Source organism: Peromyscus maniculatus, chromosome 15 (assembly GCF_049852395.1).
Source record: "Peromyscus maniculatus bairdii isolate BWxNUB_F1_BW_parent chromosome 15, HU_Pman_BW_mat_3.1, whole genome shotgun sequence".
In the NCBI taxonomy this organism is placed as follows: Eukaryota; Metazoa; Chordata; class Mammalia; order Rodentia; family Cricetidae; genus Peromyscus; species Peromyscus maniculatus.
The window spans coordinates 68801471-68821018 of NC_134866.1; the positions used below are offsets into that span (position 1 = coordinate 68801471).

At 39.9% G+C, this 19548-nt stretch overlaps 1 pseudogene across 1 annotated transcript; it reads right to left on the minus strand.

The window, feature by feature from the left end:
* Positions 1–16088: 16088 nt before the first annotated feature.
* On the minus strand, positions 16089–19339 carry LOC102915060 (sentrin-specific protease 2 pseudogene; annotated as a pseudogene). Its single transcript, XR_013044803.1, has one exon. The product of XR_013044803.1 is annotated as a sentrin-specific protease 2 pseudogene (transcript).
* Positions 19340–19548: the final 209 nt, after the last annotated feature.

Sequence of the window (19548 nt, forward strand, 5' to 3'; positions counted from 1 at the left end):
GATTTTCAATGCTTATTAAATAACAAAAGATTTTAAAAATTATTTCAACATTTAGTCTTTTTTGCTTTGTAAAGGGAATTTAACATAGGTCCTTAGGTATGCAAGACGATTGATATACTCTGAAATGTATTTGCTACTTGCTATCGACTTTTACCTAACTTTAAATTAATTTCTAAGACAACATGCAGAATAATGGTTTTCATTATGGCATTTTTATGCATGTATGTCATTATCATTTGTTATAACCCACGCACCTTTCACGCACATCCCCTGCTACTGCTCACCCACTTCGTCCAAATGGTCCCTCGATCTGTTTTCATGCAGTATAAATTCCATTATACACTTTTTCTCCATTTCCATCCCTTTTCTACTTTCATGATCTACACATACACAACCACGTACCCCACCACACACACTTAAATTCAAATTCCACATCAGAAAGAATATATGCAATATATTGTTTTTTCTGAGTCTGGCTTATTTGACTTAACATAAAGATTTAAAATTTTATATATTTTCCTGAAAATCTTTTATGATTTTGTTTATGACTGAATAAAATTCCCTTGTGTACGTACACTGCATATTCTTTATCTGTTTCTCTGGTGACAGATACCTAGGCTAGACTATTTTATTGCTATTTGGAACCATGCACCAATAAGCATGCTTATGCAAATATGATGACGTAGAGTCCTTTAGGTATGTAGACAAGCCTTATATAGTTGGGCAATATAGCAGTTTTGTGTTCAGAGTTTTTAAGACATTTTTACAATAATTTCCATAGAGGCTGCACCTACCAGGAACATGTAAGTATACCTACCTCCTTCCCCACACACTCACCAGCATTTGTTGTTATCTATTTTCTTTTAAAAATAAGACTCCACTATTAAATATGTGCAAATAACTAGCATTCATGGTACTGGAAAAGTATTCTGCATGCTACCAGAGGAGAAAGGAAAACATCAACCCTGTGAATTACAACAGTGACCTGCTTATAACTGATAAGGTTTTTGCACCCCAATAAGCCTCTCTGCCAATACAGCAATCCAAATTAGACCAAATTAGAAAAACTCTGGTTTAATGGGTAAAGCATTCCCTGGTGATTCTCTGCCCCCCCCCCCCCAGAGAGGAGACTGGGAAGAGAGACCAGAAAACCACGTGTCTGTTCTCTGGGATGCAGCTTATATACCCCGTGGGAGTGGTCTAGTGAGCCTCTGGCAGGTTTAGGGGAAAGAGATGGAGGAAGAGGAGTTGAGGTGGATCTTTGTGGGAGCCCATTTTCAGGTTCCTTGTGGCTTTACCCAGCAGGTCCACATAGAGAGGATGATTAGGACCACAGGCATGAGTGCAGGTGTCTGAGATGGTCTGCCCTTGGCTGTGCTGGGGTGGGGGGAGGTCTTTTGCTCCACCTCTTGGTGTCTCTATAAATACCCTCGGGCAAAGACAGTCAGGGCCCGTTGGAATAGGTTCCAGGCCCTCTCGAGGCTATCCTGTATTTTCTATCTGTTTATCTCCGCAATATAAATCCTTCTATCTAATATTTCCTGCTGCTCGCACTCAAGAAAACTCTGGGGAGCTGTGGGGTTGGTGGATAAACGCCCCACAGATCTTCTAACACAACATTCCAGACTCTTTGGATATAGGGATGTCAGGGTGCCAGGGGTTGAGGTGGAGCTCCCCTCAAATATTCCAGACTCTGCAGGTATAGGGTGCCAGGTTGCCAGGGGTTAAGGTGGAGCTCCCCGCAAACAATAACATCTACTTGTGCCATAGTGACACATTCATAAATCATTTTCCTAGCAAACTTTAGAAAACTTCATCTGGTGTGTTATACATTTCAGTGTCACTGTATTAGTGGTTGTGTGTGCATGTGGGTGATCTTTTGGAGAAGTCATATTACTTTGCTTTTTCATGTTTCTTATATTTCTTTGTTTTACACATCTGTTGGTTTGAATAGCTCTCTGAGTTTTGCTGGGGATTTTTCTTATTAATTGGACTTCTCCTGAGGGCCAGTCCCCAGCACCACTTTTGAAAGAGGCTTCAATCTGTGCTTCCCTTGGCTTGATTTTTTTCCCCTTATCTTGTCTGTCCTTTCTATGGCAACTGTCAATATCCTCTCAGGGCCTTGTGAATTGAAACTCTTCCTTTTCTTTCTCTTTAGAATAAATTCAGTGCTGTTCTTATCCCAGGATCTCTTGTTCACCTGGTCAACATCAGCATCGTCTATTCCACTATCTTTCCAAGAAAATGTCCTACATATTTTATTTTTATGTTTGATTGTATAGGGGATTGAATCTAAAGGCCTCACATACACCATGTAAGTTCTCTGCCAGTCAGCAATATCCACAGTCCTCTTTCAGTCACCTTCCCTGCCATGATCCCTTAAGTTGCCCATGCTGGCCTTTCACTTAATCTCCTCTTGCCCCCGGGGTTACAGATTGTCCTGCTACATCACAGTTTTAGGTCATTTTTCACATTAAAAAGGTATCTCTGAAATTGTGAATATTTTCCCTTGCATGCCTGTAATGGCAAACTTGACAGCATCCAGAATAAACTAAAAAAACTAAGCAGTCGGGTATAGCTGTGAGAGGAAGTTTCTTGATCCGATCGCTTGAAGGAGGAAGACTACCCTGGACCTAGGCCACACCTTCCGGTGGCCGCCCACAGGAGGGGATATGGAAGAAGGAGGATTTTGCTTTTTGCCTGCTTGTTTTCACTCTCCTTGGAATTTCATCTATCCTGCTGCTGAGGCATCTCTTTAGCTGGTGTTTGAAGCTAGCGCTTCAGAATTCCAAAATAGACTGAGGACCGGCTGAGAAATCCAGTCTAGTGGACTGAACAACCCCAGGATGCTTGGCCTTTTCATCACGAGCCAACCATGGCTGGAGTAGCCTGTAAGTCACTCTAGTAAATCCTTTTAAAACATATATACAAACATGCACACACACACACACACACACACACACACACACACACACACACAATGTATGAATATTGTGTGTTACCTGTTATATATACACGTACATGTCTTGTATGTTTTATGTTATATATACATATAACACACAGGTGAGTGCGTGCATGTGTGCCTGTGTGCCTGTGTGTGTGTGTGTGTGTGTGTGTGTGTGTGTGTGTGTGTGTGTTAGGATTACTATTGTTGTGATGAAACACTATGGCCAAAGGCAAGTTGGGGAGGAAAGGCTTTCTTTGCTTATGCTCCCACATCACTGTTCCTCACCAAAGGAAGTGAGGCCAGAAACCTGGAGTTCTGCAGGTGCAGAGGCTATGAAGGAGTGCTGCCTACTGGCTTGCTCCTTATGGCTTGCTCAGTGTGCTTTCTTCTAGAAACCGATGCTGTGGGATGGTCTGCATGTCAAATTGCTCTGATTAGTCAATAAATAAAACACTGATTGGTCAGTGGCTAGGCAGGAAGTATAGGCGGGACTAACAAAGAGGAGAAAAGAAAGAACAGGAAGGCGGAAGGAGTCACTGCCAGCCGCCACCATGACAAGCAGCATGTGAAGACGCCGGTAAGCCACGAGCCATGTGGCAATGTATAGATTTATGGAAATGGATTAATTTAAGCTATAAGAACAGTTAGCAAGAAGCCTGCCATGGCCATACAGTTTGTAAGCAATGTAAGTCTCTGTGTTTACTTGGTTGGGTCTGAGCGGCTGTGGGACTGGCGGGTGACAAAGATTTGTCCTGACTGTGGGCAAGGCAGGAAAACTCTAGCTACAGAGACTACCAGTACAGTGGCATCAGCCTTCATGGACTGGGCCCTCCCCCATCAATCACCAATTAAGAAAATGCTCTAGAGGCTTGCCTACAAGCCTTATATTATGGAGGCATTTGCTCAATTGAAGTTCCCTTTCCTCAGATGACTCTAAATTGTGTCAAATTGACATAAAAACTAGCCAGGACAATATACACACATACATACATAATTACACATAAACACATATTCATGTGCATGTTAATCCTATTAGTTGTGTTTCTTTAGAGAACCTTAAGTCATGGAATAAACCAAACAAACCAGCATTCTTTACATTTATTACTAGATTAAGGATCTCCAGATGGGGAGATTGTCCTGGATTGTCTAGGTGGGCAAAATGTAGTTGTAAGTACCCCTCTAGAACAAGGTGTCAGTGGCAGAGCCACAAAACAAGATATAGAAGTAGAATTAGAAGAAATATGCTTGGTAATGCTGTGCTGTTGGTTTTGAAGATGGGGTGTCTCTGAGACAAAAAAGTTCCAGCAGCCCCTGCAACTAGAAAAGGCAAAGAACTAGACAGTCTCATCCAGAGTCTCTGGGCGGGGGGTGGGGGCGATGGAGCTCTGTCACATTAGGTTTCTGACCTTCAGAACTCTGATATAATAAAATCACATTTTAAGCTTGTGATAATTCCTTACAGCATCAGTAAGACACTCATGCACCTGTCTACCACTGACCGCCTCACTACTTGGTTTATCTGTTTTTCATTTTCTGTACAGAACTTCTGTTTTGTTATCCCAGATTTATGTTAAAATCTCGAGAGGCTGTGTATATTATGTAATAAAGTGGAACTCAGATTTACTCTCCTGTCTTCATCTTTCAAATGAAGTAGATGTCATAATACAATAGGTGCTCGAATGAGTCCTCTATTCCATTGCTCAGAATTACACACACATGAGAAGACACAAGCTGTCAAGTGGTTTTTCCCTTCAGATGGATCATATAGACTCATGCAGTTGACCAAAGCCAATTAGATGTATGTGCTGAGATAAGTCACTTGTGGTTTCATTTGATCTGTAGAATTGCATAGGTTGAATGCTTCCTGCATTCTTATCTGAGTAAATCATGAATAAATGGCTGAGCAAACTAAGCTTATCATTAATTTATACCCAAGTCACCAAAATTGTAATGCAAAATCAACAACAACAACAAAAATCCTGATGCGGTGCTATGATTTGACTGGAGCCAACTTGGGGAAATTGAATACTATTTAACACTGTTAGGATAGGAGAATTTGTTAACCTGTGGCTAGAAGATAGATACCCATATGGTTTCCTATTTCTGTGATCTGTTTGACAAAATGTGGAGTTTTCAAAGAAACAACGATGGTCTTTTTGGATCCTGAGTTCAAAGGCCTTATGTGTGGTTTGTCAACATTTCGATGAAAGCTTTGTTCAAACAAAATAGGCCATTATCTAATCTTCATGGAAACTCTGGGGGTGGTAAGAAGGAGCCTTTTCTTTACTGGGGAAAATAAATTTTGCTTTGGTTTCAATAGAGTATTTATTTCTCTTTTGACTCATAAACTATTCAATGTACACAGCCCACTGGATCTGGGATAATGTTTGGTTTTAGGATATTGTTAATGTGAAATGGCACTAGTAATTCTTTGAATATAGTTTTGTTATTAAATAACACACACATTTAAAGACATTGTATTCTTTCCTTTTAGTGTTTATTTACCAAGAAGCACAACAATAGTTAAAGGGACCTTCATCCAATCCCAAGCCATAGTAAACAATGTTTCTAAAGTTATTTGGGATCTACACAGGCTGCTCTTCAGTGATCTGGGGCAATCAACTTCTCCCTCTTGTTTCTCCCTATCAACCACAACTTCTTTTTCCTACTATGACCCTTGCTTTGTAAATGGTATAGGTTTAGGTAATGAAGATCCTTAGCTAATGAGGCAATCCTCTTACTGTCTGGAAGACTCTCAGGCAAGTATCTCCTGTTCTGACAGTCCTCCATGGAAAGCCTGTGTTGTGTGGAGCCAAGAAGACTGAAGGGGCAACGTGTCTGTCTTAACTCTTCTGCTGGCCGTGTGGCCATGCATGGATCTCACTCCCTAGTGAGCGGTGACAATACATTCATGTGACCTGCCAGCAGCTCAGAGGAACTGGAAGCATAATTTAGGTCAAGATGTGTATAAGTGGTATGGCTCTATAATGTGCTAGACAAGTGAAAGGCGTTACTTGTCTGTGAGTCCGTGGATATCCTGCTGTAGAGTGATAGTAGTCTCTCCATTCTGCTGGCATCAGGGCCCTGGATCTCATGAGAGCAACAAATGCTTCCTCATTCACAGCCAGGAGAACAAGGCACCCTTAGAGATGGTGTTTTCCAGTTAAATTACTCATTCATCCCACCTTTTCTACTTCCTGTGGTATGCAGAAGCCACCACCCTGGAGATATGACCCTCTGCCTTACCACACAAAGAGCTCTCCTTCCAAAGCCACATCTGAGGAGGCTGGAGAGTAGCTCATCCTCCCCAGGCTCATGCCCACTCACCTCTTTGTTCCCATGACACACCCATGGCAACAGCTTCCCTGTCCCTGTGGCCTCTTCACAGTGTTCCTGTGTCCCGCAGATCTCATTGTCAATGTTCTTAGGATGGAATATGCTCACAGTGACTCTGTATGAATTCAAGAATTGTTTAGAAACAAGGAGATGGTATTGGCAATGTCAAAACGAGGTGTAAGTACAATTTTCCCAGTGCTCACCAAACGTTGTATTTTAAAAACAGCAGGAAGGAGTCTCCATACAACAGGGCCCATATGGGAGGCTTATTGAGGGGAGGGGAGAGAAGGGACAGAGAAAGGGGCAGAGGCCAGTCCCTGGGGGCGAGAGCAAAGGAAGAGAAAGAGAACGGAGGTGGGGAAGGCCCGCCTTTTATAAGGGAACGTAAGCCCTACTTGGGAAAGGGAATCTCAGAGAAAGCAGACGTGAAATGAAGAACTATCAGAAGATGAATACAAAGCACAGAGGACAGTCTTCCAGGGAGGGATGAAGTAACTACAGTAATTTAAATCCAAAGGCCCAGCATTTCAAATGTCTCCCAGCCATTCCCTAGCTGTGCCAAAGAGGACAATGAGGAAATGGTTTTAGATATAGGGGGAGGGATTAATTAGATACAGAGAATGTCTTAGTAAGGTCATTTGTTAAATATCAGAAGAGGTTACAAAGGAAATTGAGATTCCCTAGCAATCTTTCTATAGTAAGATGATTTCTACCCACATTATGTGTTCTGAACAAAGTATCCATAGTCGTTTTCAAATGCCTGTACATTCAGTTAAGCAAAATGCATTAGGCCTTGAATAATATTTCTCACTCATGACTATCTCGCTATCTTTTAACCATTTGGGGGAGGTTTTATCCTATTGGTTACAATAAATATAAAGTTTACCACATGCACTGTCCAGTTTATTAAGTACATTCTCACTGTTTTACAACAATCAACACAACTTGTCTCAGTAAAATTTCATCCTATATTGAAACTCTGGACTCATAAAATAATAATTCCCATCACCTTCTATCCCTGTCTCAAGTAACCACATTCTTGTTTATATTTCTATGAATTTAAGCTCTTTGAACATTTTGAAGCTTGGCCTAACTGAATGACTTCCAGTTTCCCAACATAGACCCTAATGTATGGCATGTCCCAGTATTTTTCAAATAAAGCGAGGCCAGGCATCCCTGTTCTGTTAGGCAGATTCAGCCAATGACTCTACCCAGACATAAGCTCTATAGAGCAGAGGCGGGCAAGTGACATCTTTTTTATTGGGGCAAGGTGGCAGAAATTGGATGAGGTAACAATGGCCATCTGATTTGGGTTGGGAGAGCATGAGCCTGTGTCGGTCTGGGGACAGCTCCCTCATTGTGCCTGAGAAGATTTATTCATCCTTAACTTTGTTGGCATTTTAGTGTTCCTGCCCATTACACAAAATCTATTCACAGGTAAAGAATTAGAAACATGCCACATTCACCCAGGGCATCACAGTGATTTCACAACAGTGGCTATAACCATGATTCACTATGGGTGTATTCTAAAGTGCGGGGGTTTTATGAATCTACACTGTGCTATTTTCCTCATTAATTTGACAAGATACCTGAAAAAAGCAATGCAAGAGAGAAAGGATTGACTTCGGTTTCCGGTTTCAGGAGCATTCACTCCATCATGGTGAGAAAGGCATATCTTTGCCAGCAGAGGAATGTGAGCTAAAGTGGCTGGCCGCAGCAAGGCTAAACCAGAAAGTGGAGAAGTGGACCAGAGAAGAGGTGGGTGTATCTTTCAAAGTCTTACCTTTTTTATTATGTCTGTTAGTTACACCTCCTGGCCCAAATGTTCCATGACTTCCCCAAACAGCACCACCAGATAGGAACCAAGTGTCCGACTACCTGAGCCCATACGGGATAACTCACATGGAAAGTATCTCTCATCTGTGTGAATTGACATGTATGCAGCACTTCATACTTTCCACTCTCTCACAGCTTAGTGCTGCTTTATTTTATTTGTATCCTGTTAGCCTTTTATCTTAGGTGTGTGATGTTTTCAGAAATCTTTTATCACACCCAGTCTTCACATCAGCCTTGTAAATTAGAAAGAGATGTATTTTTATTTTATATACAAATATAATTTAAAATAATTTTAATATTAGTAGTGCCAGAAAAATCAAACTACAGAATTAATATTGAAGAAAAGTATCATCTTTCTTAAATTCAGTTGTACTCTCTAATAGCAAAGTTGCTCAAGTTTTGTGTTTAATCACATTGCTGCATCTAACTTCAGTAGACTTTTCTGCTGATGTGATGATTCATGTTGATTAGCCTGGACTTTTCTAGACTCCAGCAGTGAAGGGAAAAATTACATTAACATTTGAGAGGATCCCTTGCGCGCGCGCACACACACACACACACACACACACACACACACACACACACACACACACACATGCATATGTCATGTATGCTTACATTCATTGGCTGTAAATAGCAGAATCCAACTGTTATAGAGTAAGCAAAGAATACATTAATTATAATGTCCCTGGTTTCTCTATTTTCAGCCAGTTCCATTCTTAGCTTTTCCCAGTCCAGTAATTCCAAAGAATTGGAAAAGCTGATTGGGATGTCTCTGATTTGAAAATAACACACACTGACTCCGGCCCAATTAAGCAGAAAATAAATTCATTTGGAACAGTGTTAGCTGGAAAATCCTATAAAAACTGAACAGTAGAAATCTCATCCAAGTCATGACCCACTGGACTGACTCTGGACTCTGTCACTAGCACTCCATCGCGTGTCCCTGAACATGAAATCTCTATGGATGGAAGAATTCCACTCCATCTCTGTTCTTCTGCATCAAGACTGCAGAATAAAAGTCCCAGAATCAGCCGGGCGGTGGTGGCGCACGCCTTTAATCCCAGCACTCGGGAGGCAGAGGCAGGCGGATCTCTGTGAGTTCGAGGCCAGCCTGGGCTACCAAGTGAGCTCCAGGAAAGGCGCAAAGCTACACAGAGAAACCCTGTCTCGAAAAACCAAAAAAAAAAAAAAAAAAGTCCCAGAATCAAGAGTATCTGACAGTTGTCACCATAATCATGTTACATGCCAAAATAACTTCAGAGCTGGTGAATTATAATAATTTACTCATCTCTGTTTTACTAGCTGGAGATTAGTTATTCTGACCTGTGTATATATGTGCTTACTTCCAAACTCAGGGTGGGTTCTCTCTAACTTTGTCTCATTTTATTGAATCAGTGAATTACCTGCCATTTTTCCTTGTGGTGACAATAATTCAAGATGACAGGCCAACCTGTGTTGAATGCATTTCCAACCTCTACAACATCATATCTTTTATCATTCCATTGCCAAAAAAGTCATAAGACAACACAGAATAGTACATAAAATATGTCATTTCTGATTAAAGGAGCTAGAAAGCATTATACCTAAGGTCCTAGACACAGAATGGGGGACTATTATTTTAATTTATTCCAGGGCAATAGTGAAGCTCAGATCTTATAATAGTGCTCTGCCTGCCTACCACTGAGGGAGAGGAGCGGTTCACTTTCAGTCTCCTATGGAAGCAGGCGACAAGACAATACAGCACTGTCTTCTACCAAGTAAAGGAGCCAAATGCTGAACAGCAACCCACAAGTGTGTATCAAAGTGGCTCAGTCATTATGCTTCTAGTTCCCTTTAGTGAGTTTGGGTGGAAAGTAAATAAACTGATATACTTAAAATGTAAATTAAATAAGAAAAGACATTTGAAAATTTGGGCTATAGAGTAGAAAAAGGGGAGTAAAATACCATTTTTTTTTCTAGAATTATGAGATGTTCAGACTTATAAGACACTTTCCCTAGCTCTATGAAGAACTTTTCATTAATATGCTATTGTCATGCACTACTACCCCAGATTTACTAAAAACAAATGTATATGAACTGAATAAAAAGGAGCATTCTTATTATGAATCTATACAGTTCTTTGCATGTGTACAAGAAGCAGCAAATAAACTCTATCAAAACATGTGGAAATTTCCTGCCAGTTTTCACTTTTGTTCTTGTAAGAATTTTGACAGTCATATTGATTCCTCCTCTGTAAGAACAAAAGCTAAAGTATTTTGGAATATTTGTTTAACCATAGAAAATGTGTTGCATTTGTTTAACTTTGTAATTTGTGTTGCATTTGTTTATGTAGTGTTATATTTGTTTAACTAAGTACAGATGGGTTGCATTTGTTTACTTTGTGCAACAATTGTCTAACTATGTAAAAATATGTTGCATTTGTTTAATTTGTAAAAATATGTTGCTGTTTTACCTTGCCTGTCTAAGGCACCTGATTGGTCTAATAGCCTGAACAGCCAATGGTGAGGGAGGAGGTGTAGGCTGGACTTCTGGTCAGGGAAAGTAAATAGTAAGAGGAATTTAGGCTCAGGGGAAGAAAAAAAAGAAATGCCATGTGTAGCTAGAGTTTTCAGGCCTTGCCCACAGTCAGGACAAATCTTTGTCACCCACCAGTCCCACAGCCGCTCAGACCCAACCAAGTAAACACAGAGACTTATATTGCTTACAAACTGTATGGCCGTGGCAGGCTTCTTGTTAACTGTTCTTATATCTTAAAGTAACGCATTTCTACAAATCTATACCTTGCCACGTGGCTCATGGCTTACCAGCATCTTCACATGCTGCTTGTCCTGGCAGTGGCTGGCAGCCTCCTTCTGCCTTCCTGTTCTTTTATTTCTCCTCTGTTAGTCCCGCCTATACTTCCTGCCTAGCCACGACCAATCAGGTTTTATTTATTGACCAATCAGAGCAACTTGACATACAGACCATCCCCCAGTACAGCCAAATGCAGACCATCTCAGACACCTGCACTCAGGCCCATGGTCCTAATCATCTTCTATGCAAACCTGCTGGGTAACGCCACAAGGAACCCAAGAAGGGCTCCCACAGGACATACATTAACATCCCACAGCAGCCATGGCTCAGCCATCCAGATATGGCATGCAGAAAGCAGGAAAGTAGGACATACAGATGAAAAGAAGTTAAACAGCCCAGAGGCAAAGTGTAGATGAAAAAAAAAAAACATTAAAAGAGCTAGTGAGAGAAACCTAAGCTAAGGCTGGGGAAACAAAATTAGTACTAAGACTCTGTGTCTTTACGTGGGAGCTGGTTAGTGGCCCAAAGAAATTGCCAGCTACACTGAAGTGTCCATGAGATGTTGCTTGATTCTACCTCTAGTCTCTTGACTTCTGTAACCTTTTTAGTGAGACCTCAGACACTTCCATGTTCAGACTTACTGTGAATGGTATTCAGTGAAGAAGGGAAGAGAGAGACAAGAAAGGTGGCCTGGTTACTGAGTAATACATTACTGTACATCCTTAGGAGGAGCATGGTTGGACCAGTGCACAGCTGTGGTTCAACAGAAGAACTGAAGGGACACTAGCCCACTCAAGCACATGGCTCTGGCAGGCATTGCCCTTCTTCCCAGGTCCCTCTGTCTTGCTAAAAACAGACTATATTCCTGGAGCTAGCCCCCACGATCTGTTCCCTTATTTGGCCACTTCTTCCTCCTGAGGCTGACTACCAAAGTTCAGCTATCAAAATATTGAAGTCCAGCAAATGAAGCCCCCTTTGGCTGACCTAATTAACATGCCCAATTAAAATTAAACACCTCATCCTACCAGGGGTTTTCTCCTTTACCTTTATAAACTGCCATTTCCTATATGCCCTGTCTGTCTCCCCTCTAGTAAGTATCTAGAGGCAGTCCTTTGTCCTTTGGTGACAGATATCCCTACCCACTTTCCATGGTTCCAATCTCCTTCTCCCCCTTCCTTTATCTCCTGTTTGTAGTCCTTATTCCTACCCTCTATCCATCTAAGGCAGATAAATTTGCTTTATACTGAGAACTTTTTCTTCATGTAGGTCAAGTATGAGAGTTATCTGCCTAATGGCAAGAGATACTTTAAATTCAGCTGGGAAACAAATGTGTTACTAGTCTATAGCAGTCACAGGAGATAGTACCTTTTCAGCACCAGGCAATGAGCGATCCAAGTTCCTAAAGGAAAGTGAATCCAGACACACTACACCATCCCGACAGACCCACCTAACCTACAGGAGTGAATTTCTGTATTATTCTTTGAAAAATGCTTGCTAGGCTTAAAGATGGGCCATTTTCTATACTGCCACTCTAGAAAGGGGACTCATCAGAGATCTGAACTTCATAAAAAGTTGCAGTTGCTCTTGCTAATGGTGACCATATCTTCTGCTTATTTCTCCAGATAATAATTTCTCCAGTCCAAAGTGACTGTTGAAAGACACAAATCTTTTGTTATTAATTTTATGCAGTCCCTAAGAAATGTCTTAAAACCTTTCTGTCAAGTCCATGCATGAGGTACCATCTTAGAAGCAAGGAAACATCTGGTTTGGCCTTCTTGTCAAAATGCAGATGTAATTCTCCATTTTGACAAATAAATTCTGCTTTGTCATAAAGAACATTTTGGTTTAATTAAATTTACCAACAAAAGAAATGGGATTCTACTTCTGTACTCATCTCTGGCTCTTTCATGGGCATCATGTGAGTTTGAGTGTCTTAAATTTGAGTGACATAAGTTTTCTGTATTAGACCCTTTTAGAATACTAACATGAGTTTTTCTCTAAGAAAAACCTCACTTGGGTCTGAATTTAGAGGAATGGATGACTGTTGAGCAACAAAGGTAAGTAATGAGATTTAGTAATTTAGAAATAGTAATGATGACTGTTGAATAATAAGATTTTTCCTTTCAAGTATTTAAAATCCTATTTGTAGATACAGTGTATGTTAGGACAAGAAGAATTAAGATGCATCGATGAGAAATCTGCTAAGAGAATCATAAAAACCCTCAAAAACATTTTGCTGCAGATTTCTTACTCTTTTCCTTCTTTTAATTCCCTTTCTCTCTCTTTGAATTAACTGAAACATATTCCTGTTGTCTGAAACTGTAATTGTTAAATATGCTACCTTTGTGGGAACACGAGTTGAAGATATTTAACCTTTGTAGGAACATTTACATTATACAGAATTCTTTTCTATTAACCAGAGAATCAAAGAAAGAGCTCAAGCATGCTCCACTAACCTCCTCCTAAACAAGAGCCTATGCTGAGAGTTTCCTGTCTTCTTACTAGGACAGGAAGATTAGCTCAAGTCAAACCACAGCCTAGTAATGCTTTTAAATCCTAGAAAACTCCACAAAATTTGTCTACTGCTATATCTAACTTTCTTTGAGGAGTTATAATAATGTTTTTATTTGTCAGACACTTTGGTAAACATTCAAGTTTCTAGGAAGACAGTTACTAGAAGATCCTAAAGTATCCAAATGTTTCTAGATAAGTCAGAGGTCATCTTCCTATAATGAGAAATAATATGTGAAGAAAAAAGTAAAAGGATGCTTATAGTTCTTGCCAGCTTGCCCTGAGAATCCCTCTCTTCCCAAAATATTCTTTTGATAAAAAAAAAAAAAGAATGGCAGGAAGCATTTTGTTCTGCCACAACAAGTTTTATGAACTTAGTGGCCTTTAAGATCAGAGAAATAGTTGGCGTACCTTCCCTTTATCCATGATTTCCCAGTGTAGTACCTAATTATTGGATCACCTAAGAGAAAAGAGGAGCGGGAAAGATTTATGTAATTTTTTTGTTCATTGCTTAACTCCAAGAATTTTAGAAAGAAATATAATTACAGTTAACATTTGAGTGTTGAGTGTTTATGCTTCTGGAAACTGTAGTAAAGATTTCCTGCTTGCTGCCATCTACTGCTCCTAGAAATGAGTAAACAAGATTGATGCTGTTATTCTTCTGTTTGCAGGAGAGTAAAGTGATACTAAATAAGTATAGGGAGTTGCACGAGTTCCCACCATCGGAAATTGAGTGCATCAGCGTTTGTGCTGAAACCATGTGTGTTCTGAACTGTGTTCTTGACTCCAGCTCCAGTCTCCAGATATCCATGTCTGCTTATTTGCCAAATAATCATCTTCACAGCAAAAGAAAATACCTTGAGGTCACAGAAGACAGAAGGAGGCAAAGTACGGTGCTCTTGAGTAAAAAGTCTTTGAAGTCGGTGTAGTACGCCAGTCTTTTTCCATCCTGTGTTGCTGTACCAGAATACCTGAGATTGAATGCTTTTTATTTGTTTTTTTTTACCTTTATTTTATGGAAAATAGATATTTTCATATAATATATGATAAAGATTTTCCCTCACTCTACTCTCAGTTCTTCTCTATTTCCCCTCCATTGCAGACCCAACTCATTTCTCTCACTTATTAGAAAAAATAAAACAGGCATGATTATCCTATACAGTGGGGGGATGGGAACAGAAAGGTTCAGGTATGGAGGAGAGAATGGAGGGAGAGAGTACCAGGAGAGAAAACTGGATTGCAGGGTATAGCTTAGGGACAAGCTGGAAACCTAGTGCAAGGAAACTTCCAGAATTGTTTAAGATATCATGGGATTTTTGTGTTTCTATATAAAGCTGAAAATTGCCCTTTCAAGATATGTGAAGAATTGTGTTGGAATTTTGATAGGGATTGTGTTGAATCTGTGGGTTGCTTTTGGCAAGATGACCAGTTTTACTATATTAATTCTACCAATCCATGAACATGAAAAATCTTTCCATCTTCTGATATCTTGTTCAATTTCTCATCTTCTGATATCTTGTTCAATTTCTTTCTTCAAAGACTTGACTTGAAGGCTTTATCATAAATGTCTTTCACTTGCTTGGTTAGAGTTACCCCAACATACTTTATATTTTTTGAGGTTATTATGAAAGGAGTTGTTTCTCTGATTTCTTTCTCAGTCCATTTGTCTTTTGAATATAGGAAGTCTACTGATTTTTCATATAATATATGATAAAAGTTTCCCCTCACTTTATGCTCCTACTTTTCTGAAAGTGTTGGTCAACTATTGGAATTTCCAGAGGAAATATTTAGTGTCATTTATGCATACTATCATATCACCTGCAAATAAAGATACTTACTTTCACTTCTCCCTTTCCAGTTTGGATCTCTTTGATCTCCTTCAGTTCTCTTGGGGCTCTAGCTAAGACTTCACCTACTATATTGATTAATTATGGAGAGAGTGAACAACCTTGCCTTGTTCCTAATTTTAGTGGAATTGCTTTGAGTCGCCCCCCCCCCATTTAAGTTGATGCTGGCTATGGAAATGCTTATCATAGTGTTTCCTTTATCATGTTAGGCACATCCCTTATACCCCTAATCACTCCAGGACTTTAATCATGAAGAGGTGTTGGACTTTATCAAATGTCTTTTCTGCATCTATAATAATGAGATGATTATCTGGGTTTTGTCTTTCAGATTGTTTATATGATGGATTACATTTATCAATTTACATAGATTAAAACATCCCTGTACTCTGGGATGAACCCTACATGTTTGTGGTGGATAATCTTTTGGATGTGTTATTGGATTCAGTTTGCAAGTATTTTGTTGAGAATTCTTGCATAGATGTTCATGAGGTAAATTTGCCTGTGATTCTCATTCTTTTGTGAGCGCTTATGTGGTTTAGGTATCAGGATAACTGTGGCCTCTTAAAATAAGTGGGCAATGCTCTTTATGTGTCTATTTTGTGGGATAATTTGAGGAGTATTGTCATCAACTCTTCTTGAAAAGTCTTGTAGAATTCTATGCTAAAATCATGTCATCCTGGTTTTGTTTTGTTTTATTGGTAGACATTTAATTACTGCTTCTATTTTACTTGGGATTATAGGTCTGCTTAAATTGTTTATATAATATTTTTTTAACTTTAGTTGGTGGTGTATAACAAGAAAATTTTTGCAAAATATTTTCAGAACAATTTTAAACTTTATTAAATAAAAATGCATAAACACAACTATAATATAGTGAACAGGAAAGTTAAATACAATTTATCACATGTAAAATGGATTATTGTATAATGAGCAATATCAACCCTAAATCTCCACTTCCACAATGGGAATGGGATACATCAATATTAATCTAATGAATTAAGTAAAAATCATAACTTTAAATTGAATCAAACTTTCCAAATAATTCAATATAGCAAAGCTGAGGTTTGGATTCAATGAGACCTGGGATAATAATGGATATTTACCATTATAGTTACTTCTAATCAACTTCCCAAAACTAAGGCAAGTCTTCTTAATTCTGGGAAAGAATGTATCTTTAAATAAGCATGATGCTTTTCTCAACAGTTCTGCATCCTATGCAAGTCCAGTAGAGTGTGATGGGTCAGGAAAGCATCAGTCTGTGCAGTTCATTGTCCTTTCTTGTACTGTTTTCAAGCTTTAAAAAATACATTAAAAAATACCACCTCCAGCTTCAATTTAACACATACAACTCCAGCATTAGAAATGAGAGTCAATATTTCCTGCCTCTTCTTGCTGATGTCCCTCCTGATCTTAAGCAGGGAAAGACAGTGTGATGGGCATTCCTTTCAGGAATAAACAGTTCAAATAAGGAGTAGAGTTGGTAACTAGAGAATATTGTGAAATGACAACTGCCAAGGTTTGCAAATGAGTTGGTGAAAACATAATCATTGGAGGGCAAAGAAGACAATAAATATAATTCACTAACTAAATTCAAAATAAAAACAATTCATAAACTAAATCCAACATTAAAACAATTCAGAAACTAAGTCCAACATTAAAACAATTCAGATACTAAATCCAAAATTAAAACAACTCATAAACTAATTCCAATATTAAAACAATTCATAAACCAAATCCAACATTAAAAAATTCATAAACTAAATTCAACACTAAAACAATGTTTTTTTGAACATGTGTTGTGTGGGTTGAACAGCGGTTTCGAAGCATGCAGTAGTTACTTGCAGCCTATAGATGGCATTGGGCAGGACTCCCCAGGTGAGGACTATATTGAAGAGAGAGGGCTTCCTCCATGTCAGGCAGCTCAGTATCTGTTTTGAATCTATTCAACCCATCTTGTTTGAGGTATATAGAAACATCAATGGAAAAGTGCAGGGTGCCATAGCAACCAGGTGGATGTTGTTACAGTAGGTGACAATTCAGGATTTCCCACACCATCCTCTTCCTAAAGATGGGCATGTGTTGTTGAGAAAAGGTAAGTGGTTGGTCTCTAGAAATGTAATCTGCATATTGACAAGTAAATATTCCACAGTCACTCCCATTGAGTTGTTGAGGAATCTCCTTTGATGTCATACTGTATCTTTTCCACTCCAAAGGGTCCAGCTCAACGTTCCTTCGAGTTTTGCTCTCATTTTGTAAATATTCAAAGATGGTCTCACAAATGCTCTGCCCTGTCTGTCCCATTGAATCGAGGTATATGATACTCTGTTTTCTTAGGTCGATTACTATCAGGCTCCAATGTACCTTCTGGTGAATAGGCACAAGAATAATTTCTTTTTCAAACAGTTTTATTCCTCGAGTCCATCGTTTAACAGAACAGTAGCCACCATGCTTTAGTTTAGGATAAAAAAAAGTGTTGAACACATGAAGAGCTGGGTACCCTTTTTTGTTATTTCTCTCAACCAGAAGATTCATGTAAAAATTGATGACCTCATCATTGAGCCACTCACCATTCTCTAGTGTGTGGATATCTCCTCGAGTAATATGCAATTTGAATGCACTAGTTAAGATTTCCTCCTGGGGTCCTGGACCTAGTGCCTTTTTTATTTCCTTTTCCATGTCCTCTGTAACATTAAGGACTTGATCCATTCTTCTGACCTTTTCTTGGTCTACAGCAGGCTTTTTCTCTGCCATAACTACTGGCATCTTGTTGGGGAGTGACCTACTGCTGCCACTATGCAGGAAGACTTGAGCCTCTGCTCTTAGCAAGTCAGGCTCCACGTCGTGTCCTCTTCTTCCTTCAAGGCTTACTGCATCATTCTTCCGTGTATCAGAAGAGTTCTCTGTACACATCCTCACTTTTTTGTCTGGTGAGATACATTCCTTTGTGGCAACAACAGTAGATTGTTTAGGATCACACTGAGTTGTTCTGGATCCATGACTGTGCCCTTCCACACAACCTTTGATCTTCATGGTATCCACCAGGGTTGTGTGAGCTCTCTGTGGGTCAGATTTCATGTTATTACCAGGTGGAAGGTGCTGCAGTAACCTTTGGTACTTTTGCCTTAGGTGGTTTTCAGCATATTCCTCCATGAGGCAAGAGGGTCTCTTGAGACCCTTGCCGCCATCCCCAGACTTTCTCACAGTTACAGCCTGCTCCTGTGGACCTTTGGCCCACTCTAGGGCCTTTAGTTGTCTTATACTTTCTTGCTGGGGTTCCCACAGTTCATCCTTGCATGGGTGTTGACTTTGAAGCTCTAGGTCTTGCTGTTCCTGAGGTATCCTCTTCTGAGTTTTGCTGGGTTCTTCAAATTCCAATCCTGTTCGACCCTCACCCTGGTATTTCGGTTTTTTACCTTGTCCCAAAGCTTCAAACTCGATCTCCGTCCCACCTTCATCCTTGTATTTCCGTTTTCGACCTTGCCCAGAAGCTTCAGGCTCCATCTCCATCCCACACTGTTTAGGTTGCCACATGGACTCACTTCAGTATTTGTCTTTGCTGGGTGCTAGCTCCCTGGTATGGTATAGCCTTCTTATTTCCAAATGAATGCAACCGTCTGCCTGACTCTGGCTGGGTGTTCTTGGGCTGGTCACCTTGATATCTGAAGAATTACTTATTCCAGTAATGGTATAATCCACAAATTGGTTCAGGGTCAGAATCTTATCAGTCCGCAGGATGAAGAGCTCAGAATAGCTTTTCTTTATAAACAAGAGTTGACTTTGGACGTCAGGGTCAGTCAGACTATGAAGTCAACTGAGCTGAGAACAGGAACTGATTGGTAAATAATCAAATGTTGGCAGTTCACTGGGGTCCACTGTGAGAAACCCCGTGTAGTTCTAGGATTACTTCCTCAGAAGGGTCCTGCAAGGGCTCAGTAACCAGCTAAAGATCCAGAACTTCGAAATCAGAAGGATTGTCCTAGCCACTGTAAGACACCAGGCCGTAACCATGCAGCTAACACATCGGAGGCAAGCCTCACAAGTGATCCCTGACTCCGAGGTTACCCTACCTACAGCCTTCAAGGTTCCATAGCTGATTGTGATGTGACCTAAAAGAATGTAAATCAACATTCTTTGGAGGGTGACTGCCCTGCTTACACTCAAGTCAGTCTAGGAGTTGGAAGAGAGAGTTAGAGTGTTACAAACTAATCATACATACTTCAGTTCCCTTCTGTAAAGCACAGTCTAAATAGTCTCAGCATAATCTAGCTTGTCCTG